At 47.5% G+C, this 23,157-nt stretch overlaps 1 protein-coding gene across 3 annotated transcripts in view; it reads right to left on the bottom strand.

Moving 5' to 3' along the window:
- The window catches only part of SON (SON DNA and RNA binding protein), a 154,911-nt gene that overhangs the window by 20,668 nt on the left and 111,086 nt on the right, over positions 1-23,157 (bottom strand). The window lies entirely within an intron of this gene.

Below are 23,157 nucleotides of genomic sequence, written 5' to 3'. Positions count from 1 at the left end.
GAATTTTGGACCACTCTTCTTTTGCAAACTGCTCCAGGTCTCCCATATTTGAAGGGGCCTTCTCAGCAATATTTAGATCTCTCCACAGGTGTTCAATGGGATTTAGATCAGGGCTCATTGCTGCCACTTCAAAACTCTCCAAAGCTTTGTTTCCATCCATTTCTGGGAGCTTCTTGAAATATGTTTGGGGTCATTGTCCTACTGGAAGACCCATGATCTAGGACGCAACCCCATCTTTCAGACACTGAGCTCTACCATTGTAACCCAAAATTCTTGGTAATCTTCATATTTCATGATGCCTTGCACACAGTCAAAACACCCAGTGCCAGAGGCTGCAAGACAACTCCAAAACATATTTGAACCTCCACCATTTTTGATTATAGGTAGTGTGCTCTTTTCTTTGTAGGCCTCATTCCGTTTTCGGTAAACGGTAGAATGATGTGCTTTATCAAAAAGCTCTATCTTGGTCTCATCTGTCCAAAAAACACTTAACAGCAAAGATTTTTGCTTATTCACGTACATTTTGGCAAACTGCAGTCTAGCTTTTTTTATATATCTGTGCCAGTAGTGGGGTCCTCATGGGTCTCTTGCCATAGCACTTCATTTTGATGGATAGCTGCTACACTGATGAACCCTGAGCCTGCATGACAGCTTGAATTTCTTTGTAACTTGATTGGGGCTGCTTATCCACCATCCGGACTATCCTGCGTTGCGACCTTTCATCAATTTTTCTCTGCTATCCCCGTACAGGGAGATCAGTTATCGTGCCATTGGTTGCACACCACGCACAAAGGAACATCAAGATCTCTGGAGATGGACTTGTAATCTTGAGATTGTTGATATATTTCAATATCAGTGAGCTATCAATCAAGCTTAAGAGGCTGGCGCTGGGGGGTAAACAACCTTGGTATGCCCAGTGTTGGAAAGTGCTCTGTCATGCCCACAGCACTTAATACCTAATTTACATATGAATTAAAACCCAAATCTCATGAGAATGCAGCAACAGTTTGAAGATATAAAAGCGTGAATATATTTAGTTTTCAAAGACTTGCATGCTTATATATGTACGGATTGGAGGAGGTTTGATCGTTCTGATAACTTCCCTTTAAGTTTGGCTAATGAGCTGCTACAATGGCTGAACATAAATTGGAAGTACCCAGATTAGAATTTGACAAGCCAGTACAATAGGGATAGCGCCTATTACATAATTGTTAGCCAATTGCATTTTCCATTATGTATATCACCAAACTGTTTAAGGGATTACTGTTAGGCCGCTTTCACATTTGCGTTAAAGGCCGCAGCGTCGGCCTGCGCACGGCCGCCGCTAAGCCCCCCGCCGGTAGCTCCGCCTCCGGACGCATGACGCTGCATGCATCCCCTACCTTTATCACTGAGGACGCAGGCCTTGCGCAGTATGCGTTTGGCGGCACCTGCGTCCTTTTGACGGTGCGCCGAGCGCAACCAAATTGCAACAGGTTGCTTTTGGCGCTGGTCGGCGCACTGGCAAAAGGACGCAGGCGCCGCCAAAACGCATACTGCGCATGGCCGGCGTCCACAGTGATAAAGATAGGGGACGCATGACGCATGCAGCGTCATGCGCCCGGGGCTTAGCGGTGGCCGTGCGCAGGCAGACGCTGCGGCCTTTAACGCAAATGTGAAACCAGCCTTAGTGTGATTGTTGACTAATATTCTCTGTTCAAACACGGCCCTTGCTTACCTTTTGCACACAAAGTCCAATATCTTGTTATGAGCAGCATTAGTCCTCCCTTTCCCTGCTTCCCCTCATTCCCGATACGAACAGCACTAGAGACAAACAATCTGATCAGAATTTACCAGTCTAAAACTCGTATAAGATGGTGCTGTGCAAACACATTTGTAGAGGCCACACGAGTAAATCTTAGCACTTATTTGCAACCGCTAAAAACAAAAAATTACAAGAGGGGTGGTGGTGGTGGGGATTTAATTGGGAAAATAAAAGCACATGGAAAGCTTTTGATTAAGTAGGGACATAAACCAGAAGAAAAAAAAAAAACACCTAAATGGCTAATGGATGGTAATGGGCAAAAAATCTAATAGAGCCCACAAAATCTATAAGAGGATAATCTAAAAACTAAATAGGGGAATCAGCCCACATCAAATGGCTACTGCATAAATTCATGGTAGTATGCACTGGTGCTCGTGTGCTGAGAACACCGGTGCCCTTTTGCGTGTGCTGTGTACACCGATGCCCGTATGCGTGTGCTGTGTACACCGGCGCCCGTATGCGTGTGCTGTGTACACCGGCGCCCGTATGCGTGTGCTGTGTACACCGGCGCCCGTATGCGTGTGCTGTGTACACCGGCGCCCGTATGCGTGTGCTGTGTACACCGGCGCCCGTATGCGTGTGCTGTGTACACCGGCGCCCGTATGCGTGTGCGGTGTACACCGGCGCCCGTATGCGTGTGCGGTGTACACCGGCGCCCGTATGCGTGTGCGGTGTACACCGGTGCCCGTATGCGTGTGCGGTGTACACCAGTGCCCGTATGCGTGTGCTGTGTACACCGGTGCCCGTATGCGTGTGCTGTGTACACCGGTGCCCGTATGCGTGTGCTGTGTACCCTGGCGCCTGTATGCGTGTGCTGTGTACACCGGTGCCCGTATGCATGTGCTGTGTACACCGGTGCCCGTATGCGTGTGCTGTGTACACCGGTGCCCGTATGCATGTGCGGTGTACCCTGGCGCCTGTATGCGTGTGCTGTGTACACCGGTGCCCGTATGCATGTGCTGTGTACACCGGTGCCCGTATGCATGTACTGTAGCTGGCATGTAAGTACTAAGTCGATTATGTGAATTACTGAAAACCCCCTACCCTGTACAGTGGGAACAAACCATCTACGGCTCTCAGTTTAGGACAAATTCAGCCAATCCTGAAAATACAGATTTCATTTGCTTTAAAAGCTTTTTTTTTTTTTTTTTTTTTGGGGGGGGGGGGGGGGGGGTTGTGTGTCCTGAATAAAGCAGAAAAACAGTATATGGACTTCTGCTATCAATTGTAAACATTATTTAGAGGCCGAAGACCATTGTGATTATATCTCTAAAACGTTATTGCTCTTTTCTAGGTCCAGGAGTCTCCATGGTAATAGACAAAAACTGTATTGAGAAGTTATTATGATTGCAGGATATATTTGCTCCTTTATTGCTTGATAACATCCCAAACGTACGTTGGTATGAAGGAGGGGACAAATGGAAAGTAGCACGACTACAAAATAAGACTACAAGGGAGTTTGTAGTCTGTTACCATGGAAAGAATGATTTGAGTAGGAGCTGTTTACAGAAGACTAATTGGCAATTATGTAGCAATTTGGGTTTAAAAACCCCAAAATTAACAAGAAATGCTCTGCAACTTTCTAATGTAGTTTTAGGGTTAATTCCTCTAAGTTTCCATGTTTGTTAATTACACAGAGGCATATAATCTGTCCAGATCATATCCAATCCAAAAAGTACACTGCCTGGCTCATATTAGGGGCAGGTTTTCAGCCTCTGGAGGTAAGTAAGCATTGCTTCTATTCACTGACAGCAAAGTATATTAGACATCCAAGTTTATAATAAAAAAAAACCAAAAAAAACCAAACTAGAATATCAACCCCACAACTGAGATGTCATTTAGCAGTCTTTACATTGGAAAGATAGTTTTTCTTGCAAAATTGATATTGGGAAATTTATTGTTTCCTGCCTTTTTGGTACTTCAAAGAAGAATATTCACTAATCACCAATTAGTTCTATGGAGACAGATATTACATCTCTCCCATGTGAGGATTCTGCAAACAGCACTCCCAGATCCTCCTTTTTTTTTGGCCCCATTGAGCGGGGTAGAAAAAGGGAAAATGGCATTGAAATGTGAATTTTCATGTATGGCTGGAGTTGTCCACTGAACACAAAAGCAAACAGGAAAACGCTTACAAAAATATCGGGTAGAACATTCTTAAATATCATGCAGATGAAAAAGTTTAATAAAAAAAAATAATAATATATGTATATAAAAGGCTTACTTATCTTAATTTTAGGATTTTATTTGTTCCCCTCCTGCCCCAGAGTGACATCAGCACTGGATCACAGCATCATCCACCTGTTTAACGGATCCCATCTGGTCAGAACTTCTGAGCGCCAACGCGGCCTAACTACACTAAGGAATCAAGCTCTGAAGTTATGACCTGATTGGAGGAAGAAAAATAAAATCCTGAAATAAATTAAAGCCGGAATATTTAACAAGGGAACATATGGCGTAAAAAAAATATTTAGTAGAATGTAAGGGAGCCACAAATTTACTCCTTGGGCGAGTCTACTTCTATTGTCCCCTCTACAGAAGTCTAATACATGGTATACAGTCACTGCCAAAAGTTTTAAGACCGACAAATCTAGGTTTTTAGAGTTTGCCGCTTAAGCTTTTTACGATCTTTTAGTCAAATGCTTCACTGATTACTGAAGTACAATTAACAGAATTTCTAAAGTTTTTAAACTTTTGACAAATACATAAAGTTTATACATAGACTCAATATTTCCAGCTTTGACCCTTGTCTTTAAAGACTTCTGCACTTTGCCCGGGCAGCTGGAAGTCAGCTACTGGGATAACTATTGTACATAGAAAGCGTGTGCACAGCAATGACTAATGGTGCTCAGGTAGGTTCCCAAACCGTAATTAATGTAAAGATAGAACCTGGCACTCAACTTAGTGTTAAAGTTGTAGGTGATTTTATTCAATCCCAAACAGTAGCATATACAAAACGTTTCGGGCCATGCAAAAGACCTTCATCAGTTGCTGTAGAGATATACACGGATATATTACATAACACATCTGCAGAAAGGGAAAACAAAAAAAAAAAAGAAATAATCAAAGGCAAACAAAGTATATACAAGAAAATATACATATTTTCATATATTTCCATTCCGGCAAACAGATAAATCGAGATAATTATTAGGAAGACAAAATATCAAGGCACAGTCAAAGTAGGTAGTGATAGAGATGACATACTGTACTGAGGGTTATGGTACATATACAATGGCCAACCACAGGATAACAATACGGTGAATGCCTATAAAAAAAAAAAAAAAAAAAAAAAAAAGAGTAGATGCGTCAAACCGTGTCAGCAGCTATAACTAAGGTAACTAGTTTACCCCCGGTTTTCCCCTTCCATGGCGGTTGCTTTTTCCACTTTATTAGGCACACAACGGTATTATTTTTTCTTTAACAGGCTGCATCTACTCTCCTATTACCTAAATATACTTGACTACAATATAGCCTCTTGGTAGGTCTCCATTTTTTCCACTATGCTTACTCTTTCAGCCACTTCACTATTTATTTGATGCACCTACTCTATTTTATAGGCATTCGCCGTATTGTTATCCTGTGGTTGGCCATTGTATACAGTTGTGGCCAAAAGTATTGACACCCCTGCAATTTTGTCAGATAATACTCAGTTTCTTCCTGAAAATGATTGCAAACATAAATTCTTTGGTATTATTATCTTCATTTAATTTGTCTTAAATGAAAAAACACAAAACAGAATGAAGCAAAAAGCAAAACATTGATCATTTCACACAAAACTCCAAAAATGGGCCAGACAAAAGTATTGGCACCCTCAGCCTAATACTTGGTTGTACAACCTTTAGCCAAAATAAATGCGACCAACCGCTTCCGGTAACCATCAATAAGTTTCTTACAATGCTCTGCTGGAATTTTAGACCATTCTCCTTTGGCAAACTGCTCCAGGTCCCTGATATTTGAAGGGTGCCTTCTCCAAACTGCCATTTTTAGATCTCTCCACAGGTGTTCTATGGGATTCAGGTCTGGACTCATTGCTGGCCATCTTAGAAGTCTCCAGTGCTTTCTCTCAAACCATTTTCTAGTGCTTTGTGAAGTGTGTTTTGGGTCATTGTCCTGCTGGAAGACCCATGACCTCTGAGGGAGACCCAGCTTTCTCACACTGGGCCCTACATTATGCTGCAAAATTTGTTGGTAGTCTTCAGACTTCATAATGCCATGCACACGGTCAAGCAGCCCAGTGCCAGAGGCAGCAAAGCAACCCCAAAACATCAGGGAACCTCCGCCATGTTTGACTGTAGGGACCGTGTTCTTTTCTTTGAATGCCTCTTTTTTTCTCCTGTAAACTCTATGTTGATGCCTTTGCCCAAAAAGCTCTACTTTTGTCTCATTTGACCAGAGAACATTCTTCCAAAACGTTTTAGGCTTTTTCAGGTAAGTTTTGGCAAACTCCAGCCTTGCTTTTTTATGTCTCAGGGTAAGAAGTGGGGTCTTCCTGGGTCTCCTACCATACAGTCCCTTTTCATTCAGACGCCGACGGATAGTACGGGTTGACACTGTTGTACCCTCGGACTGCAGGGCAGCTTGAACTTGTTTGGATGTTAGTCGAGGTTCTTTATCCAACATCCGCAGAATCTTGAATTGAAAAATCTTGTCAATTTTTCTTTTCCATCCACATCTAGGGCGGTTTGCCACAGTGCAATGGGCTTTAAACTTCTTGATGACACTGCGCACAGTAGACACAGGAACATTCAGGTCTTTGGAGATGGACTTGTAGCCTTGAGATTGCTCATGCTTCCTCACAATTTGGTTTCTCAAGTCCTCAGACAGTTCTTTGGTCTTCTTTCTTTTCTCCATGCTCAATGTGGTACACACAAGGACACAGGACAGAGGTTGAGTCAACTTTAATCCATGTCAACTGGCTGCAAGTGTGATTTAGTTATTGCCAACACCTGTTAGGTGCCACAGGTAAGTTACAGGTGCTGTTAATTACACAAATTACAGAAGCATCACATGATTTTTCGAACAGTGCCAATACTTTTGTCCACCCTCTTTTTTATGTTTGGTGTGGAATTCTATCCAATTTGGCTTTAGGACAATTCTTTTTGTGTTTTTTCATTTAAGACAAATTAAATGAAGATGATAATACCAAAGAATTTGTGTTTGCAATCATTTTCAGGAAGAAACTGAGTATTATCTGACAGAATTGCAGGGGTGTCAATACTTTTGGCCACAACTGTATGTACCATAACCCTCAGTATGGTGTGTCATCTCTATCACTACCTACTTTGACTGTGCCTTGATATTTTGTCTTCCTAATAACTATCTCGATTTATCTGTTTGCCGGAATGGAAATATATGAAAATATGTATATTTTCTAGTATATACTTTGTTTGCCTTTGTTTCTTTTTCTTTTGTTTTCCCTTTCTGCGGATATGTGATATGTAATATATCTGTATATATCTCTACAGCAACTGATGAAGGTCTTTTGCATGGACCGAAACGTTTTGTATATGCTACTGTTCTACTGTTTGGGATTGAATAAAATCACCTACAACTTTAACACGAAGTTGTGTGCTAGGTTCTATCTTTACATTAGCTACTGGGATAAATCTTGACAGATGTCTCATCTAATCAGTGCTTGACGTTTCACACACTGTTTTTGTTTCTCTACCCGGTTTTTGAGGATTGACCATAAGTTCTCAATGGGATTGATATCTGTGGAATTTTCCTTTCATGGACCCAAAATGTCAATTATCACCAAGTCACTTAGTTACCCCCTTTGCCTTATGACATGATCTCCAACATGCTGGAAAAAGCATCATCAAATTGCTCCTGGATCGTTGGGAGACATTGCTCTTGAATAACGTTTAGATGCCATTCTTTATTCAAGGCAGTGCTCTTCAGTGAAATTGTAAGGGTATGTTTCCCACGGTCAGTAAACGCTGCAGGTTGGACGCTGCGTACATCCGCAGCGTCCAGATGTTACAGCATAGTAGATGAGATTTCAAGAAATCCCATGCCCACTATGTGTGCACAGACGCCTCCGGCTTCCCTGCGAGCCGGACATGCGACGCGTCTTTCCAGACGTAGCGGAGACGCTCCGTTTCTGCTGCATAAATTACCCATACACTTTCATTAAATGCAGTAACCGCATTATCTTTCTAATCACATGTGTATTAAGTGCGGGAACGCAGTTTACAATGCATGTGTACTAATTTAAATAATGGCGTACCTTGTTTCAGACGGAAGAATACCTACACTGCAGTTCTCGCAATCGATCAGCTGACTAATACTGACCTACAAGGCCATCTATAACCGGTCTCCTCCATATCTCTGAACTGATCTCTCGATATCCAACGTAATCTCCAGTCCTCAAAAGACCTCCTTCTCTCCTCCACACTTATTTGCTCCTCACCCAACCGCCAACAAAACTTCTCCTGAGTAGCCCCCATCCTCTTGAATTCTTTGCCCCAACATGTCCGACAATCAACCACATTCGGATCCTTCAAGCGGAACCTGAAATCCCATTTCTTCAGGAAAGCTTACAGCCTGCAATGACTGTACCCCGCTGTACCCTCAGCACTACCGAAGCTACCGCCTCAACCAACACTGGAGTTGCTGCAACCCCCCCAGCCTACTGTAGAATGTAACTCCGCAAGGGCAGGGTCATCTCCCCCCTGTATCGGTCTGTCATTGTTAGTTTGTTTACTGTAAGTGATATCTGTAACTTGTATGTAACCCCGTCTCATGCACAGCACCATGGAATCAATGGTGCTATATAAATAATAATGCCAAAAGTAAGGCATCCTGAGACCATTCATGTGTGGGAACTTTTCATCCATGCAGGGGTTCACTCAATTTTGCCTAAGAACACTGCCATGAATAAAGAATGGGATCCTCAAAAGCAACTTCCACCATCGATTCAAGGAGCAATTTGGTGATAAACTATGTTTTTCCAGCATGATGGTTTTGCCTTGTGACATGGTCTCCAAGTGGCTCGGGGTACAAAACTTTCGACATTTTGAGGCCATCTCCGGGACATTCCCCAAATCTAAGTCCCCCTAAGAACCTGTGGTCAATTTTCAAAAAGCAGGTGGACAAATAAAGCACAGAAATTGGGATAAATTCCAAGCACTGATTAGATAAGAATGGGTCAGTCAGGATTTGGCCCAGAAGCTGACATCCAACCAAGGGCAGAAGGCTTCTAAAATAGTCAACACTGTAAATTAATGAGTCTTTACATAAATTTGAGAATAAACTTTAAAACCTTATGAAATGCTGATTGTTTTTCTGGTTACTGAAGTAAAATTGACTAAAACATCGATAAACACTGAAGCAGCAAACTTTGAAAAACAATGTGTCAGTCTCAAAACTTTTGCCAACAACTGCACAGAGATTTATGAATCACCACCAAGACGTCTTAACTTCTAGTTTGTTTCCACAATAGTGAATTTGGACATGTAAAAGGGTTTGCACCAAAAATGTCTCATCTATCCACAGGATTGGAGACAACTTACTGATATCTGGGATCCCCACTAATGAGAAAGGGGCTCTAAGGTTGCCTGTTTGAAAGATACGATGGTTATGCACGAGCACCACTACTACATTCCTTGTGGATCTGCCAGAGATATCAGTCCCACAGACAATGAAGCAGAGGCGTGCATATAAGACAATTGTCCATATAAATGGGAAACTCCAAACGCCCATTCTCGGGAATATGGGTGTCCCAGTGATCAGTACGTCCCATAGTTAGTTAATAAATTGCTAGTGTCATAACAGGATTATAGCAAGGAATTTAAAGATCCTCTCCATGATTAGGAAAACATGGCTGCTTTCTTTTCCAGAAAGAGTGCTAAACTTGTCCACAGGCTGTGTCTGATTATTGCAGCTTAGCTCCATGGACATAATAGGGTGGGGTGAGTGTTACCGATGAATTTTTTTTTCTAACCGCAGTCTCCTCTGCTCTTAGTATTTTGGGTAGTGATGAGGGAATGTGCTCGGATAAAAGTATTATCTTCAGCATGTTCGAATATGTTCGAGTCCCCGCTCCTGCATGTCTCGCGGCTGTTAGACAGCCACAACACATGCACGGATTATCTGTTTGATAGGCAATGTTGAGGTCGACAAACAGCCGCGAGACATGCAGGAGCGGGGACTCGAACATATTATTCGAACATGCTGAAGACACTCTTAGCACCCTAGCATGCTCGGGTAACACCTTAAACGAAAATGGACGCTCATCATTAACTTTGGGTCTTCTTCAATCCATCATGATAGGTGGGCAGTGGCATGAGGAGCACAATTGGAGGCCTAAACCACACCTCTTACTAGAGTTGAGCGACTTTGGTCGGATCGGGTTTCGTGAAACCCGAATGAAACAAAATAAGTTTCAGATGAAACTCGTCCGACTAGAGCAAAACAAAGTCGGAGTTTCGTCCGACTTTTATTTCCCATTGACTTGCATTGGGGTCGGGATTCGGACGAAACTCCGACTTTGTTTTGCTCTAGTCGGACGAGTTTCATCTGAAACTTATTTTGTTTCATTGGGGTTTCACGAAACCCGATCCGACCAAAGTCGCTCAACTCTACCTCTTACGTTTTGTGTGCTGAGGGAAGGAGACGATGGTGACGTGCATTTACCTCTGCAGCATCAGTCTCAGTACAGTAGTACCGGCCGAGCTGTGAATAGGACAGTGCCTAAAAGGACATTATTGTGCAGAGTGAAACGTATCCGCGTGTGTCCGTCACTTGGCACAAGAAAGGCATTTAGACTTCTCACCTCACCCCGCCATGCCACTTTGATAGTCTTGATAGTCAGATTGAAGCAGACCAGAAAGCTGGAAGCAGAAAAGGAGGCAGCAGGAAAAAAGCAGATGTCAGCAGAAGTGGTTATATATGCAAAACAGAGTCACTTTTTAAAGCTAGGGTGAAGGGGTTGCATTGTTTCAGAAACAAGCCTCAATGATACATGGGCTGTGTCTGGTATTGCAACTGAACCCATTTTATTTGATTGCCGAACAGTTTCTGGAAGAAAGCAGCCATGTTTTCTTAAAACTTATCAAGATAATTCCAAGGCAACCTTTGGATGCCAATGGCAACGTGAACAATCTTTTTGGCATAGGATCTTTATCACCACCTACAAATTTTGGCAGAAGATCTGACTTGTGTCGAGTAGGCCACAATTTTATTTATGGAGCTCGTAAACTCTAGTCCTAATTGTGAGAAATGCTACTGGGGTGGAAAAGTCAAAATTTACTCAAGAGGGTATTAAAGTAAAAAAAAATATTATTCAGTTTCACAGATGTTATTTTCCACTGGAGGGTAATAAAGTAAAGTTGCGTACGGCATTACCTGTCAACTCCATTACAGACAGCTGAAGCCATCTCCCACATCTTTAGGACATCGCTTTATGGGATCTGACGATGGATATAAACGTTGAGCAGCCATGACATCACTGCCCCTGTACAAATATCTACCGGCCCACAAGGGGTGCATTCTGCTAGCCTATCACAAAAATCACATTTATTTAGAGAATCACATTCCTCATGACAACCTATTCCACAGGTGACAGCCATTGTCCAATATAAACATCAGACCTATTATGTTCACCTCTTTTCTCAATATCTGTATAATGCTACCTACTTGTACCCTCTGAAAAACCCATCTCTAAATTTCCGCCTGTCTCTTCTCTTCCCCATTGGCAATAGAACAGTTTGCAGTTGTCCTTTGTGGTCAACAGCGAGACTTTCCGATGAGGACACGTCCATGTATCATGATGAATCAGGATGACTGACGGCAAAAAACTCTGCAGGGGTTTTGCCAACAACTGGGCTAGCAACGGTGGAGAAGTAAAAATAAAAAAAAAATTGCCCTAAAAACTGGGCTTTGATTAGAAATTGGACATGATTCCCATCTTTCGGGGAGAATAAGACTTCCCTGTATTGCACCGGTATAAAGGAAGTGAGTGCTGAACAGCAAGTGTATTAGATACAAGTCCTCCATATAAAAAAAAAAAAAAAAAAAAAAAGGAGCAGATCGTAAACTGTAGGTGGCCTCGACATTGCAACCATGTCATGTTCCTTACTTTACTGCTTCATCCAAGTGGCTGTCATGTGCACCAAGGTCCAAAATTCATACACTCTTCTAAAACAGAATCCGTCAGCTGATTCATGTAGTCCAAACGGGGAGCAGCATCAAAGCATGTCTGCATCATAACGGCCAGGTATATATTTACTCTAAAAAGCTTCGGCATTTCAGAGAAAATAATTAGATATGGCTGGGAACAACAAGACGAGACAATTCTGGTGCTGCCCTCGGCGGGCTCTTTTCAGTTCCCTCCAATGTGTGTACATAGGGAGAGACCTGTCAATTACCGGCACCAGAAGCACTGGGAAGGTTCAGATGGGGACGGCGCAGGAATAGTCTGGTATCCTGCTATGGTCACTGAACGGATCTTTTAACTATATTTTCTCTGAAATGCTGGTGCTTTAAAAAAATAAATAAATATATAATATATACCTGGCTGCAATCATGCAGCCAGACTCGGATTCAAATTGCTCGAAGTTTGGTCAGCATGAATCAAATTACAGATTCCCTTTAGTGTTGGTTCTACCTAAAGGCCTCCCTCCACAATACATTGGAATACCGTTCATTTGCACTCCTCTTTTTCAACCAATGTTTAGCGGGTAAAAGCTTAAAAACAAACAATTTCTTACAATGAGAGCAAGTGGCTAAAATTAAGTTGGCGGTTTCATTTTTTTTCCCGTTTAAAAGATTTTTACTCTAAAGAAAATAGTTGAGCGTCCATGAAAAATCTTTCGTCGAAAGATTCCCAGAAAGATCATTCATTCGTCGCCCAATGTCAATTGACATCATGCCAGAATGTGTCGAAATTACAATAGTTCAACCAGCAACATAGGTGATAACTTATTGATGGTGGCGGTCCAACCCCTAATGACCCCAACCGATCGACAGAATGGGGAAATTCTATCCCCGTTACAAAATGAAGTGACTGGTCCGATTCCCAACCACGCCTCAATTCATTCTCTATGGGGCTGTTGGAATAAGCAGAGAGCAGAGCTCGGCAGTCCTCTAGGGGAATAAGTGGACGCCCGATAAACAAGTGCACTGCCACTTCATTCCAACAAGGATAAAAGTGTCCTGTTCTGCCAATCGGTGCAGGTCCAGCATTCCGACACTCACTGATCATTAAGTTATCACCTATGTGGTGAATAGGCGATACAGGGATTTGTGTACTCACCGTAAAATCCTTTTCTCCAAGCCACTCATTGAGGGACACAGGACCATGGGTGTATGCTGCTGCCACTAGGAGGCTGACACTAAGTGAATACAAAAAAGTTAGCTCCTCCTCTGCAGTACACACCTACCACTGGCTCCAGCCCGAACCAGTTCATTGACAAATCAGTAGATCATAATTAAATACAGGTACAACATGTCAAACCTAAAATCAAGCATAACCATCAGGCCAACAGGGTGGATGCTGTGTCCCCCTATGAGTGGCTCGGAGAAAAGGATTTTACAGTGAGTACACAAAAATCCCTGTTTCTCCTTCACCTCATTGGGGAACACAGGACCATGGGACGTCCTAAAGCAGTCCCTGGGTGGGAAACCAAAACAGAATAGACCACACATAACTGTCGAAAGGTGCGCTACCAAAGTCTGCAGAATCCTGCCCAGGCCCGAGTGTGGACATTGTAGTACTTCAAGAATGTGTGTAGACTGGACCAGGTCGCAACTTTGAAAACCTGATCCAACGAAGCCTGATGCCGAATGGCCCAAAAAGCGTCCACCGACCGAGTGGAGTGTGCCTTGGTCACCGCTGGGATAGACCTGCCTCTGACGCGGTAATATTCCTGAATAGCCAAACGAATCCACCTGGCTATTGTCGACTTTGAAGCGGCAAGTCCCTTCCTGTGACCCTTGGGGAGCACTAACTGCACGTCCATTTGATGAAAGGATGCCGTCCGTGAGACATACCTTCTGAGAGCTCTCACTAGATCCAAAGTGTGAAGAGCCTTCTCCACATGGTGTACCGGTTCTGGGCAAAATGAGGGTAGGACAATGTTCTCATTAAGATGAAGGGAGGAAACGACTTGTGGCAAGAAGGGCGAGGACGGCCTGAGAACCACCTCGTCTTCGTGGAAACTCAGAAAAGGAGCCCGGCAGGACAGAGCAGCCAACTCCGAAACCCGCCTGATTGACGTTACTGCAATAAGGAAGGCGACCTTCCAAGAAAGGTGCGTTAGCGAGACTTCCTGTAGCAGTTCAAAGGGAGACTCCTGCCGAACACCTAAGGCCAGGTTAAGGTCCCAGACGTCCAAAGGTGCTCTATAGGGAGGTATCATTTGGGAGACCTCCTGGATGAAAGTCCTCACCTGTGGTTTGAAAGCAATTCTGCGCTGAAACAAGCCGGACAAGGCAGAGATCTGAAGGAGCTCAGCGCTAGGCCCGAGTTCAAGATGGACTGAAGGAATTCCAAAATGGCAGGAATGGAAAAGACGAGGACGCCGACCGCGGTCCCTGCACTACGCAAAAAAGACTTTCCAGGTGCGGTGATAGATGCGTGCAGAAACAGGCTTCAGAGCGTTAATCGTTGTAGTATTCACCTCTTGGGAGAAACCAGCTTGGGTTAGAACCCAGGATTCAACGGCCAGGCCGTTAAACACAGGGCCCCCGAGTTCTGGTGGCAAATCGGGCCCTGGGAGAGCAGGTTCGGTCGATCCACAAGACGCCACGGAACGTCGGCGACGCGTTGCACTAGCTCTGCATACCACGCCCAGCGAGGCCAGTCCGAAGCGACCAGGGTCACTGGCACCCCTTCCATTTTGATCTTCCTGATGACTATCGGAAGCAAAGGCAGAAACACGTATGGAAGACCAAAAGTGGTTCTTCTCGGCCCAGTGGAGGATGTGTTCCACCTCGCGCATTGCCGACCTGCTGCAGGTTGTCCCCCTGATGACTGATATAAGCCATGGCATTGTCCGATTGAATTCGGATGGGCCGACCCACTAGGAGATAATGGAAACGTCGCAGAGACAACCGAATTGTCCGAATCTCTAGGACATTGATCGGAAGACCAGAACCAAGGATTTCCCCTGGAGGGAAGAGCGTAGCGTCCACCACCTGAGTGCTTGTTTGACCCGTGGGGACAGGAGGCACGGTCGATCGAGAGAGAATGGGCTCCTGTCCCAGGCTGCCAAAAGCACGTGCTGCAGAGGACGGAGGTGAAGCAGGGCAAACGGGACAGCTTCCATTGCTGCCACCATTTCTCCCAGGACCCCCATGCTGAAACAGAAGGAATGAGGAAGTGGGCAACAGAGAGCCTGGACACCCTGTTGGAGGACTAAGACATTGTCTCGAAGAAGAATCACCAACCCTCAGGTGTCCAGGGTCATCCCTAAGAAGATCTGCTGAGCTGGGATGGGGGAAGACTTGTTCAAGTTTACTAGCCAGCCCAGGCGAGAAAGTGTATCCAACTTAATGCGGACGAACTCTGCGCAGGCCTGGAAGAACGGCCCCTTGATCAAGAGGTCATCTAGGTATGGCAAAACAACCAAGCCTTCAAGAGTGCAGAATGGAGATGAGGCCGCCATGACCTTTGTGAACACTCTGGGGGCGGTGGCAAGGCTGTGGACTGGAAGTGGTCCTCGTGGACGCCGAATCGCAGGAAACCTCGTGTGTGTGTGTGTGTGTGTGTGTGTGTGTGTGTGTGTGTGTGTGTGTGTGTGTGAGAGAAATCGGGATATTAAGGCAAGCGTCACGAATGTCGATGGAACCTAAAAACTCCCTTTTTTCCCTTCGAGGCGATGACGGAACGGAGGGACTTCATTCTGACGTGCCGGACCTTGATAAATTTTTTTTAGGAGTTTTAGGTCCAAGATGGGCCTTACTGTTCCATCTTTTTACGGAACCTCGAACAGGTTCAAATAGAACCCCTGGAACCTCTAGTTTTCTGGAACCGGAGTAATAACGCTGTCTTGGCGGAGTGACTCGATGGCTTGGAAAAGGGACCAGGCCCGGGCCTCCGCTTTGGGGGGACGGGAGGGGAACCACCATGTTGGGGGACAAGGTCTCTGACTCATGTCGAGAACGACAGAGCGCCAGACATGACGAAATTGGAGTAGACGACCACCTACTCTGCTGCAAGTCATTTGGCCGAAACATGGATTTTTGTGAGTACTCACCGTAAAATCCTTTCCTCCGAGACGCTCATTGGGGGACACAGATACTGTGGGTGTATGCTACCGCCATCTGGAGGCTGTCACTAGGCAAACACAAGGTTAGCTCCTCCCCCGCCGCATACACCCTCACCCTGATTGGGAGCAGAAACCAGTTTAGTGTAAAAGCAGTACGAGAACAATAACAATCAGCCTTAATGCAGAAAACAATATGTCTGTCAAAGAAAACCACCCTGACATTCACAAAAGAAATACATTAATTTAACAAACGAGCCAACTTGGCAACAGGGTGGGTGCTGTGTCCCCCAATGAGAGTCTCGGAGAAAAGGATTTTACGGTGAGTACTCACAAAAATCCATGTTTCTCCTTCGACTCATTGGGGGACACAGATACTGTGGGACGTCCTAAAGCAGTCCCTGGGTGGGAGATTGACTCACCGATCCAAACTACATGCACCTCTTGTTTAAAGGTGCGCTACCGCTGCTTGGAGAATCTTTCTACCCGGGCTCGCATCCCCCGAGGTCTGAGTATGGATATTGTAATGTTTGGCAAATGTGTGCAGGCTGGACCAGGTTGCTGATTTGCATACCTGTTCCGCCGAGTCCTGATGCCGAAGTGCCCAAGAGGCTCCCATTGCCCGAGTAGAGTGCGCCCTGATCCCTGATGGAACCGGCGCCCCTCTGATGCGATAGGCCGCATGAATAGTTAAACGGATCCATCTGGCTATGTTCGCTTTGGAGGCAGCAAGTCCCTTCCTGCGCCCCTTGGGGAGCACGAACAGCGTATCCGTCTGTCAGAAGGGTGCCGTCCGCGACACGTACCTCCTGAGTGCTCACACCAGGTCTAACGTGTGAAGAGCTTTTTCCACACGATGCACCGGTGCCGGACAGAACGAGGGCAAGACAATATCCTCATTGATGTGGAAGGAGGACACCACCATCGGAAGAAAAGGGGGGAGCTGGTCTAAGCACCACCTTATCCTTGCTAGAAAGCTAGAAAAGATGCTCAGCAAGACAGCGCTGCGAACTCCGACACTCGTCTCAAGGAGGTAAATGGCTACCAAAAACACCACCTTCCAAGAGAGGAATGATAAAGAAATATCCTGTAGCGGCTCAAAAGGAGCTTCTTGAAGGACACTCGGGACCAGGTTAAGGTCCCAGATGCCCATTGGCGCCTTATAGGGAGGTACTAAATGAGAGACTCCCTGGATGAAAGTCTTCACCTGCATATTAGTAGCGATCTTCTGCTGGAAAAGGACGGACAACGCCGAAATCTGTCTGCTAAGGGAGCCTGATTGGAGAAAAGCCAAGATATTGGGAATATAGAATGTCAGGGGCGAAAACCCCCGCTCTCGGCACCAAGCGAAGAAAATCTTCCAGGTGTGATGGTAGATTCTCTCCGAGGTAGATTTCCTGGCGCTAATCATTTTAGCGACCACTTCACGCTCTAATCCCGCCTGTGTTAGAATCCAAGATTCAACGGCCATGCCGTCAAACACAGGGTCCCTAAGTTCGGGTGGAAGATCGGTCCCTGGAACAGTGGATCTGGGCGTTCTGGCAGTCGCCATGGGACGTCGATGAGCAGCTGCACAAGATTTGCGTACCACGCCCGCCGGGGCCAGTCTGGTGCCAGCAGAATCGCTGGAACCCCTTCCGTTTTGATCTTCCTGACGACCCTCGGAAGTAATGGCAACGGGGGAAACAAGTATGGAAGGCGAAACTGGTTCCATGGTATAACCAACGCATCCACCTCGAACGCTCGTGGGTCCCGTGACCGAGCGACGTACATGGGTACCTTGGCGTTCCTTCTGGATGCCCTCAGATCCATGTCCAGAGATCCCCATCGTTGGCAAATCTGCTGGAAGACCTCGTAGTGCAGGGCCCATTCCCCCGCCACGACCTCCTGCCGGCTGAGGAAGTCTGCCCAATTTTCTACGCCTGGGATGTGGACTGCCGATAATACCGACTGCTTCTTCTCGGCCCACTGAAGCACGTATCCTATCTTGCGCATGGCTGCCCTGCTGCGCGTGCCCCCTTGATTTACATAAGCTACCGCCGTGGCATTGTCTGACTGAATCCGAATGGGCCGTCCTGCTAGGAAGTGCTGAAAGTGTTGCAGCGCCCGCCGGACCGCTCGTATTTCCAACAAGTTGATCGGGAGGCGTGCCTCCTGTTGTGACCTTTGGCCCTGAGCCATGTGGTGGCGAAAAACTGCTCCCCAGCCCAGGAGGCTGGCATAGATCGTGACCACTAGCCAATGCTCTGGGGGAAAAGTTTCCCCTGAAGGGAGGATCTGACCGTCCACCACTCCAGTGACTGCCTGACCTGAAAGGACAGCCGGCACTGCTGATCGAGCGAAAACGGGTTCCTGTCCCAAGCTGCCAAGAGGGAGTGCTGTAGTGAGCGAAGATGAAACTGGGCAAACGGAATTGCTTCTATTGCTGCCACCATCTTCCCTAGTATACTCATCCCAAAGCGAATGGTGTGGCTGTTGAAGCTTCTGGACTCCTTGCTGGAGCGCTAGGGCTTTGTCTTGAGGGAGAATTACCGACCCTCGGGAGGTGTCGAAGATCATCCCTAGAAAGGAAATCCTCTGGGCTGGGACAAGGGATGACTTTTCCTGTAGACTAACCATCCTAAGCGGGAGAGCGTATCCAGCGTAATGCAGACGTTCTCCTCGCATGCCCGAAATGAGGGGCCCTTCACCAAGAGGTCGTCTAAGTAGGGCAAGATGACTATGCCCCGAGAGTGTAAGACGGCCATCACGACTGCCATTACCTTCGTGAACACTCTGGGGGCGGTGGCTAGCCCGAAGGGCAGCGCTGCAAACTGGAAGTGTTGGCCATTGATGACTAATCGAAGGAACCTTTGATGCGGCGGGAAAATGGGGACGTGTCGGTAGGCATCCTGGATGTCGACCGAGGCCAAGTACTCTCCCTGCACCATGGCCGAGATAACTGAACGGAGAGACTCCATCCTGAAAAGTTTGACCCTGATGAATCTGTTCAGGAGCTTCAGGTCCAAAAAAACAGACCTGACCGTCCTGTCCTTTTTGGGGACTGTGGACAGGTTGGAATAAAAACCCTGAGCCCTCTCGTGCTCTGGTATGGGAACTATAACCCCGTAGAATTGGAGTGAATCGATGGCCCCCAGCAACGCCTTTGCCCGGGACTTCACCTTGGGAAGTCGGGACAGAAAAAAACCTCTTGGGGGGTACCTGATAAACTTCTTGTACCCCGAAGACACCAGTTCCGCCACCCATGAGTCGTGCGCTACGTCGACCCAGAAATGGCGAAAGAAAAGCAGGTGGCCGCCTACCCTGCTGATGTCGCCTACAACGTGCTCCGAGTCATTTGGCTGAGGATTTCTGAGGCCTGGTTCCTCTCGACCTGGGCTGGCGCGCTCGCATCCTCCCCAATGGATTGGGTCTATATGGGACCTGTCGCTCCCTATCTTGGTTGGAGCAACTTGGGCCGGCCGAACTGTCGGCCGTCGACCATCCAGTGTTGCGAAAGGCCCGAAACAGTTCCGGGGCCTGGCGAAAAGGATGTTTAACTTTCTGCTGCGGGAGGAAGCTGCTTTTTCCCCCTGTTGCGTTGGAGATGAACTGATCCAACTTCTCCCCGAACAGGCGGCCTCCCTGATAGGGCAAGGAAGTCAAAGACTTCTTAGAGATAGAATCGGCTTGCCAAGATCTTAACCAAAGGGCTCTCCTAATGGTTACCGCGTTAGCGGCTGCAGATGCCGCACAATTAGCCGCATCCAAGGAAGCATTGATCAAGTAGTCTCCAGCCACAGCAATCTGAGTTGCCACCTCTGACACCTCCGCCGGCAGGTCTCTATCCTGCAAGGCCCTATTCGATGATTCTGACCATGACATCATGGCCTTGGCTACCCACGTCGCTGCAAACGAGGGGGCGAGCGCTGACCCTGATGCCTCAAAAACTGATCGAGCCAAGCTCTCTATGAGCCTATCAGTGGGGTCCTTAATGGACGAGCCACTCGGTACTGACAATAGAGACTTCGAGGCCAGGCGCGACACTGGTGGATCGACCACTGGTGATTCCGTCCATTTTTTACGGAGATCAGGGGCAAATGGATATCTTGCCTCTATAGTCTTTTGGCCCGAAAAGCGCCTATCTGGGCGTTCTCTGTGACGCTGCACTATGTCCTCAAACTCTGGGTGTGTACCAAACATTGTGAGGTCGCCTGGCCTGCTTAAAGGCCACTTTATGGCTCGACGCCAAAGCAACCTCATCCTCCACCCCCAGGGTTTGATTGAGAGCTTCAATGAGGCTGTCCACTGTCTCGCGACACCCCAGGGTATCTAGGCCCAGCGGTCTGTCTGAGTCACAATCCGAACTGAGCCCGCTCCCGACCATTGAAGAGCGAGATGCTGAACTCCCGGATGCCGAGGCACCGGATAGACGGGAAACCTCGTGTGGGCCCATTTCCTTCGCACTTGCCTGGCATGAGAGCGGCCCCTGCAGGCCGAAGGTTCTTGTGAGGTGGAGGACCCCTCCCCGATAAGCGAGCCACTATCCTTGCCTCCATTCGGGGCTTGAAGAGACTCGATCGCCCTTGTAAGCGATGCCATAGATTGGGATAATGATAAAGCCCATTTCGGGGGATTTTGCTCCCCGGACTCCGCTGCCGGGGGGGCTCCTGGGCATGTTCGGAGTCGCAGGCCTCGCACAACTTGTTGCTCTGCGTTCGCGGGAACACAGCCCTACAGGAGATGCATGCAGCGTAGAGGAAATGGTGTGCCTTCCCTTTCCCGGCCATATTGCATCTGCTAGGCGTTTTGTCTTCCTGTTTTTCTTTTTTTTATATATATAGAGGGGGGGGCACCCCTTGAGTCTCTAGTGTGCTCTAGCAGACATGGCTGCACTTACCCACTCCTGGGTCCCCCTCACGTGCCACCGCTCCTGCGCTCCTCTGTGGGGAAAACCGACCACTTTACCGGTCATGGCCTACCCTGATTTGAAGCCGGGGCCTCAATTTATCCGGCGCCCGCCCAGGCTCTCGTGGGCAGGCCGCCGGAAGTGACGCTGCGTGGACGGGGGCGGGACATCCGCCCCGGCCGAAACCACGGACTGCATTTAGCATCCACCCGCGGGGGGCAGCAGCGCCGCTGTGGCGGCGCACATCCCACTGCACCTCCGCCTGTCTGTAATCCTCGCCAGCATCACCTACAAGAAGAACAGGACAGGGGAGGGATTTGCCAGTCTTACTCTCCCTGAGATTCTAGGCCTGCCAGCTCCATACGCATCTCCCTGCTGCCCAGGAGCCCTCACGCACGGCCTAGCAGCAGGAATGCGCTGCGCAGTGCCCACCCACGCCCTGTACCTTCATCCGGGACGCCAACAGGTATGAAAAACCACTGGGGAGGCGGGGGTGGTGGAGGGATCCAGGACGGTGCAGGTACCCCGACTCCATCCAGCTTCCAGGAGAGGGACCGTCCGCCGCCTTGCAGCACCCCCGTCTAGTGTTGGTGGAGCAGTGGGGGCCGCTCGGACAGTCTTGTGCCGCTGTACAGCCCATGGTTTCCATACCTAGGGGTGGTCAGGCCTAGGTCCAGCATCATGTCCCATGTCGCGGAAGAGGATACGTGGAGGGCCACTCGCACGTGCTCGCCCGTTGATGGCTTGGGGAAATCGGACCCTTTAAATAGGACCCGTTGCCCCTGTCGCATCTTCATAGAAAAAAATAAAGGACAGAAAACAAACTAAAATAAAAAATTCTGGGGAAACTGCCCAGATTTTTTCACGGTGCGGGAAAGGATACGTGGAGACGATACTCGACACGTGCTCTCCTGTTGATGGTTTGGGGAAACTGGACCTTTTCAATAGGATCCGTTGCCCCTGTCTAATCTTCATGGAAAAAAAGTCTGGAGAAAAAAAGCCCAGACGTATGCCTCCATAGACACTAAGCAAAAAACTGGTTTCCTCCCGCAATCAGGGCGAGGGTGTATGCGGCGGGGGAGGAGCTAACCTTGGGTTGTTTGCCTAGTGCAGGCCCCAGATGGCGGTAGCATACACCCACAGTATCTGTGTCCCCCAATGAGACGAAGGAGAAAATCTTTGGGACCTAGATCCCTTAGATCTGGACCGTTTGAGACGGCTCTTCCACGCCTGGTTGGTTCTGTACAAGACCTGAGGGCCTCTGTCTCCCTGTGTGGAGCGTCCCAAACCGTACAAGTTGGCCATAGAGGATCAACCGGGATTGCTGTGAAAGGACCGTAAACGTGTGTGCAGTTGGCAGCGAAAAGGTCGCCTAACTTTTTGCTGGGGGAGGAACTTACTCTTCCCCTTTGTTGCATCCGAGATAAGCTGATTTAGCTTACCTCCAAACAACCGACCGCTCTGGTAAGGCAGAGAGGTTAGGGACTTCTTGGATGCCGAATCCGCTCGCCCCTCCCTGAGCCATAGTGCCCGTCTGATAGATACGGCGTTTGATGCTGCAAGGGCTGAGCAGTTAGCCGCATCCAGGGATGCATTTATCAAATAGACCCTGGTAAAAAGATATCTGAGTTGCCAGATCCCCTGCTTCCAGTGGAAGATCACTACCCTGTATGGCTCTATTCTGCTCAAGACACCATGGCTTTAGCTATCCATGTCACGGCGAAAGAGGGAGAAAGTGCCGAGCCTGAAGCTTCACACACCGCACGGGCAAGACTATCAGGCGGTCTGTGGGATCTTTACTGGAGGATCCATCTGGTAAGGATAGGAAAGTTTTGGAGGCCAAACGAGACAGGTGGATCCACTGGAGAGGATTCTGACCATTGTTTACGGAGATCGGATGTGAAAAGGTCTCACACCTCAAGAGGCATCTGACCTGTGAAACGTTTGGCCGCCACATTATGTTCTTGAACTCGGGGTTATTGGCAAACACCCTATGAGGACGTTTGGTCCTTTTGAATGACACAGCGTGATCTGGGGAGGAGGTAGATAACTCATTAACCTTCAGATTCTGGTTAACGTCCTCTATGAGACTATCCGCTGTCGCCTGATAACCCGGCGAATCCAGGTCGAGAGGCCAATCAGACTCGCACTCAGAGTTCTGTTCGCTACCAACCCCTGGTGAGAAGGAGCAAAACATGGAGCTCACGGATGCCAGTGCACCAAAGGGCCCGGGAGAGGCGTTATAGGTCTGTTTT

This window comes from Dendrobates tinctorius, unplaced genomic scaffold (assembly GCF_039654945.1).
Source record: "Dendrobates tinctorius isolate UK_male_01 unplaced genomic scaffold, ASM3965494v1 ptg000084l, whole genome shotgun sequence".
Taxonomy (NCBI): Eukaryota; Metazoa; Chordata; class Amphibia; order Anura; family Dendrobatidae; genus Dendrobates; species Dendrobates tinctorius.
This window is presented reverse-complemented; position numbering and strand designations above follow the sequence as displayed.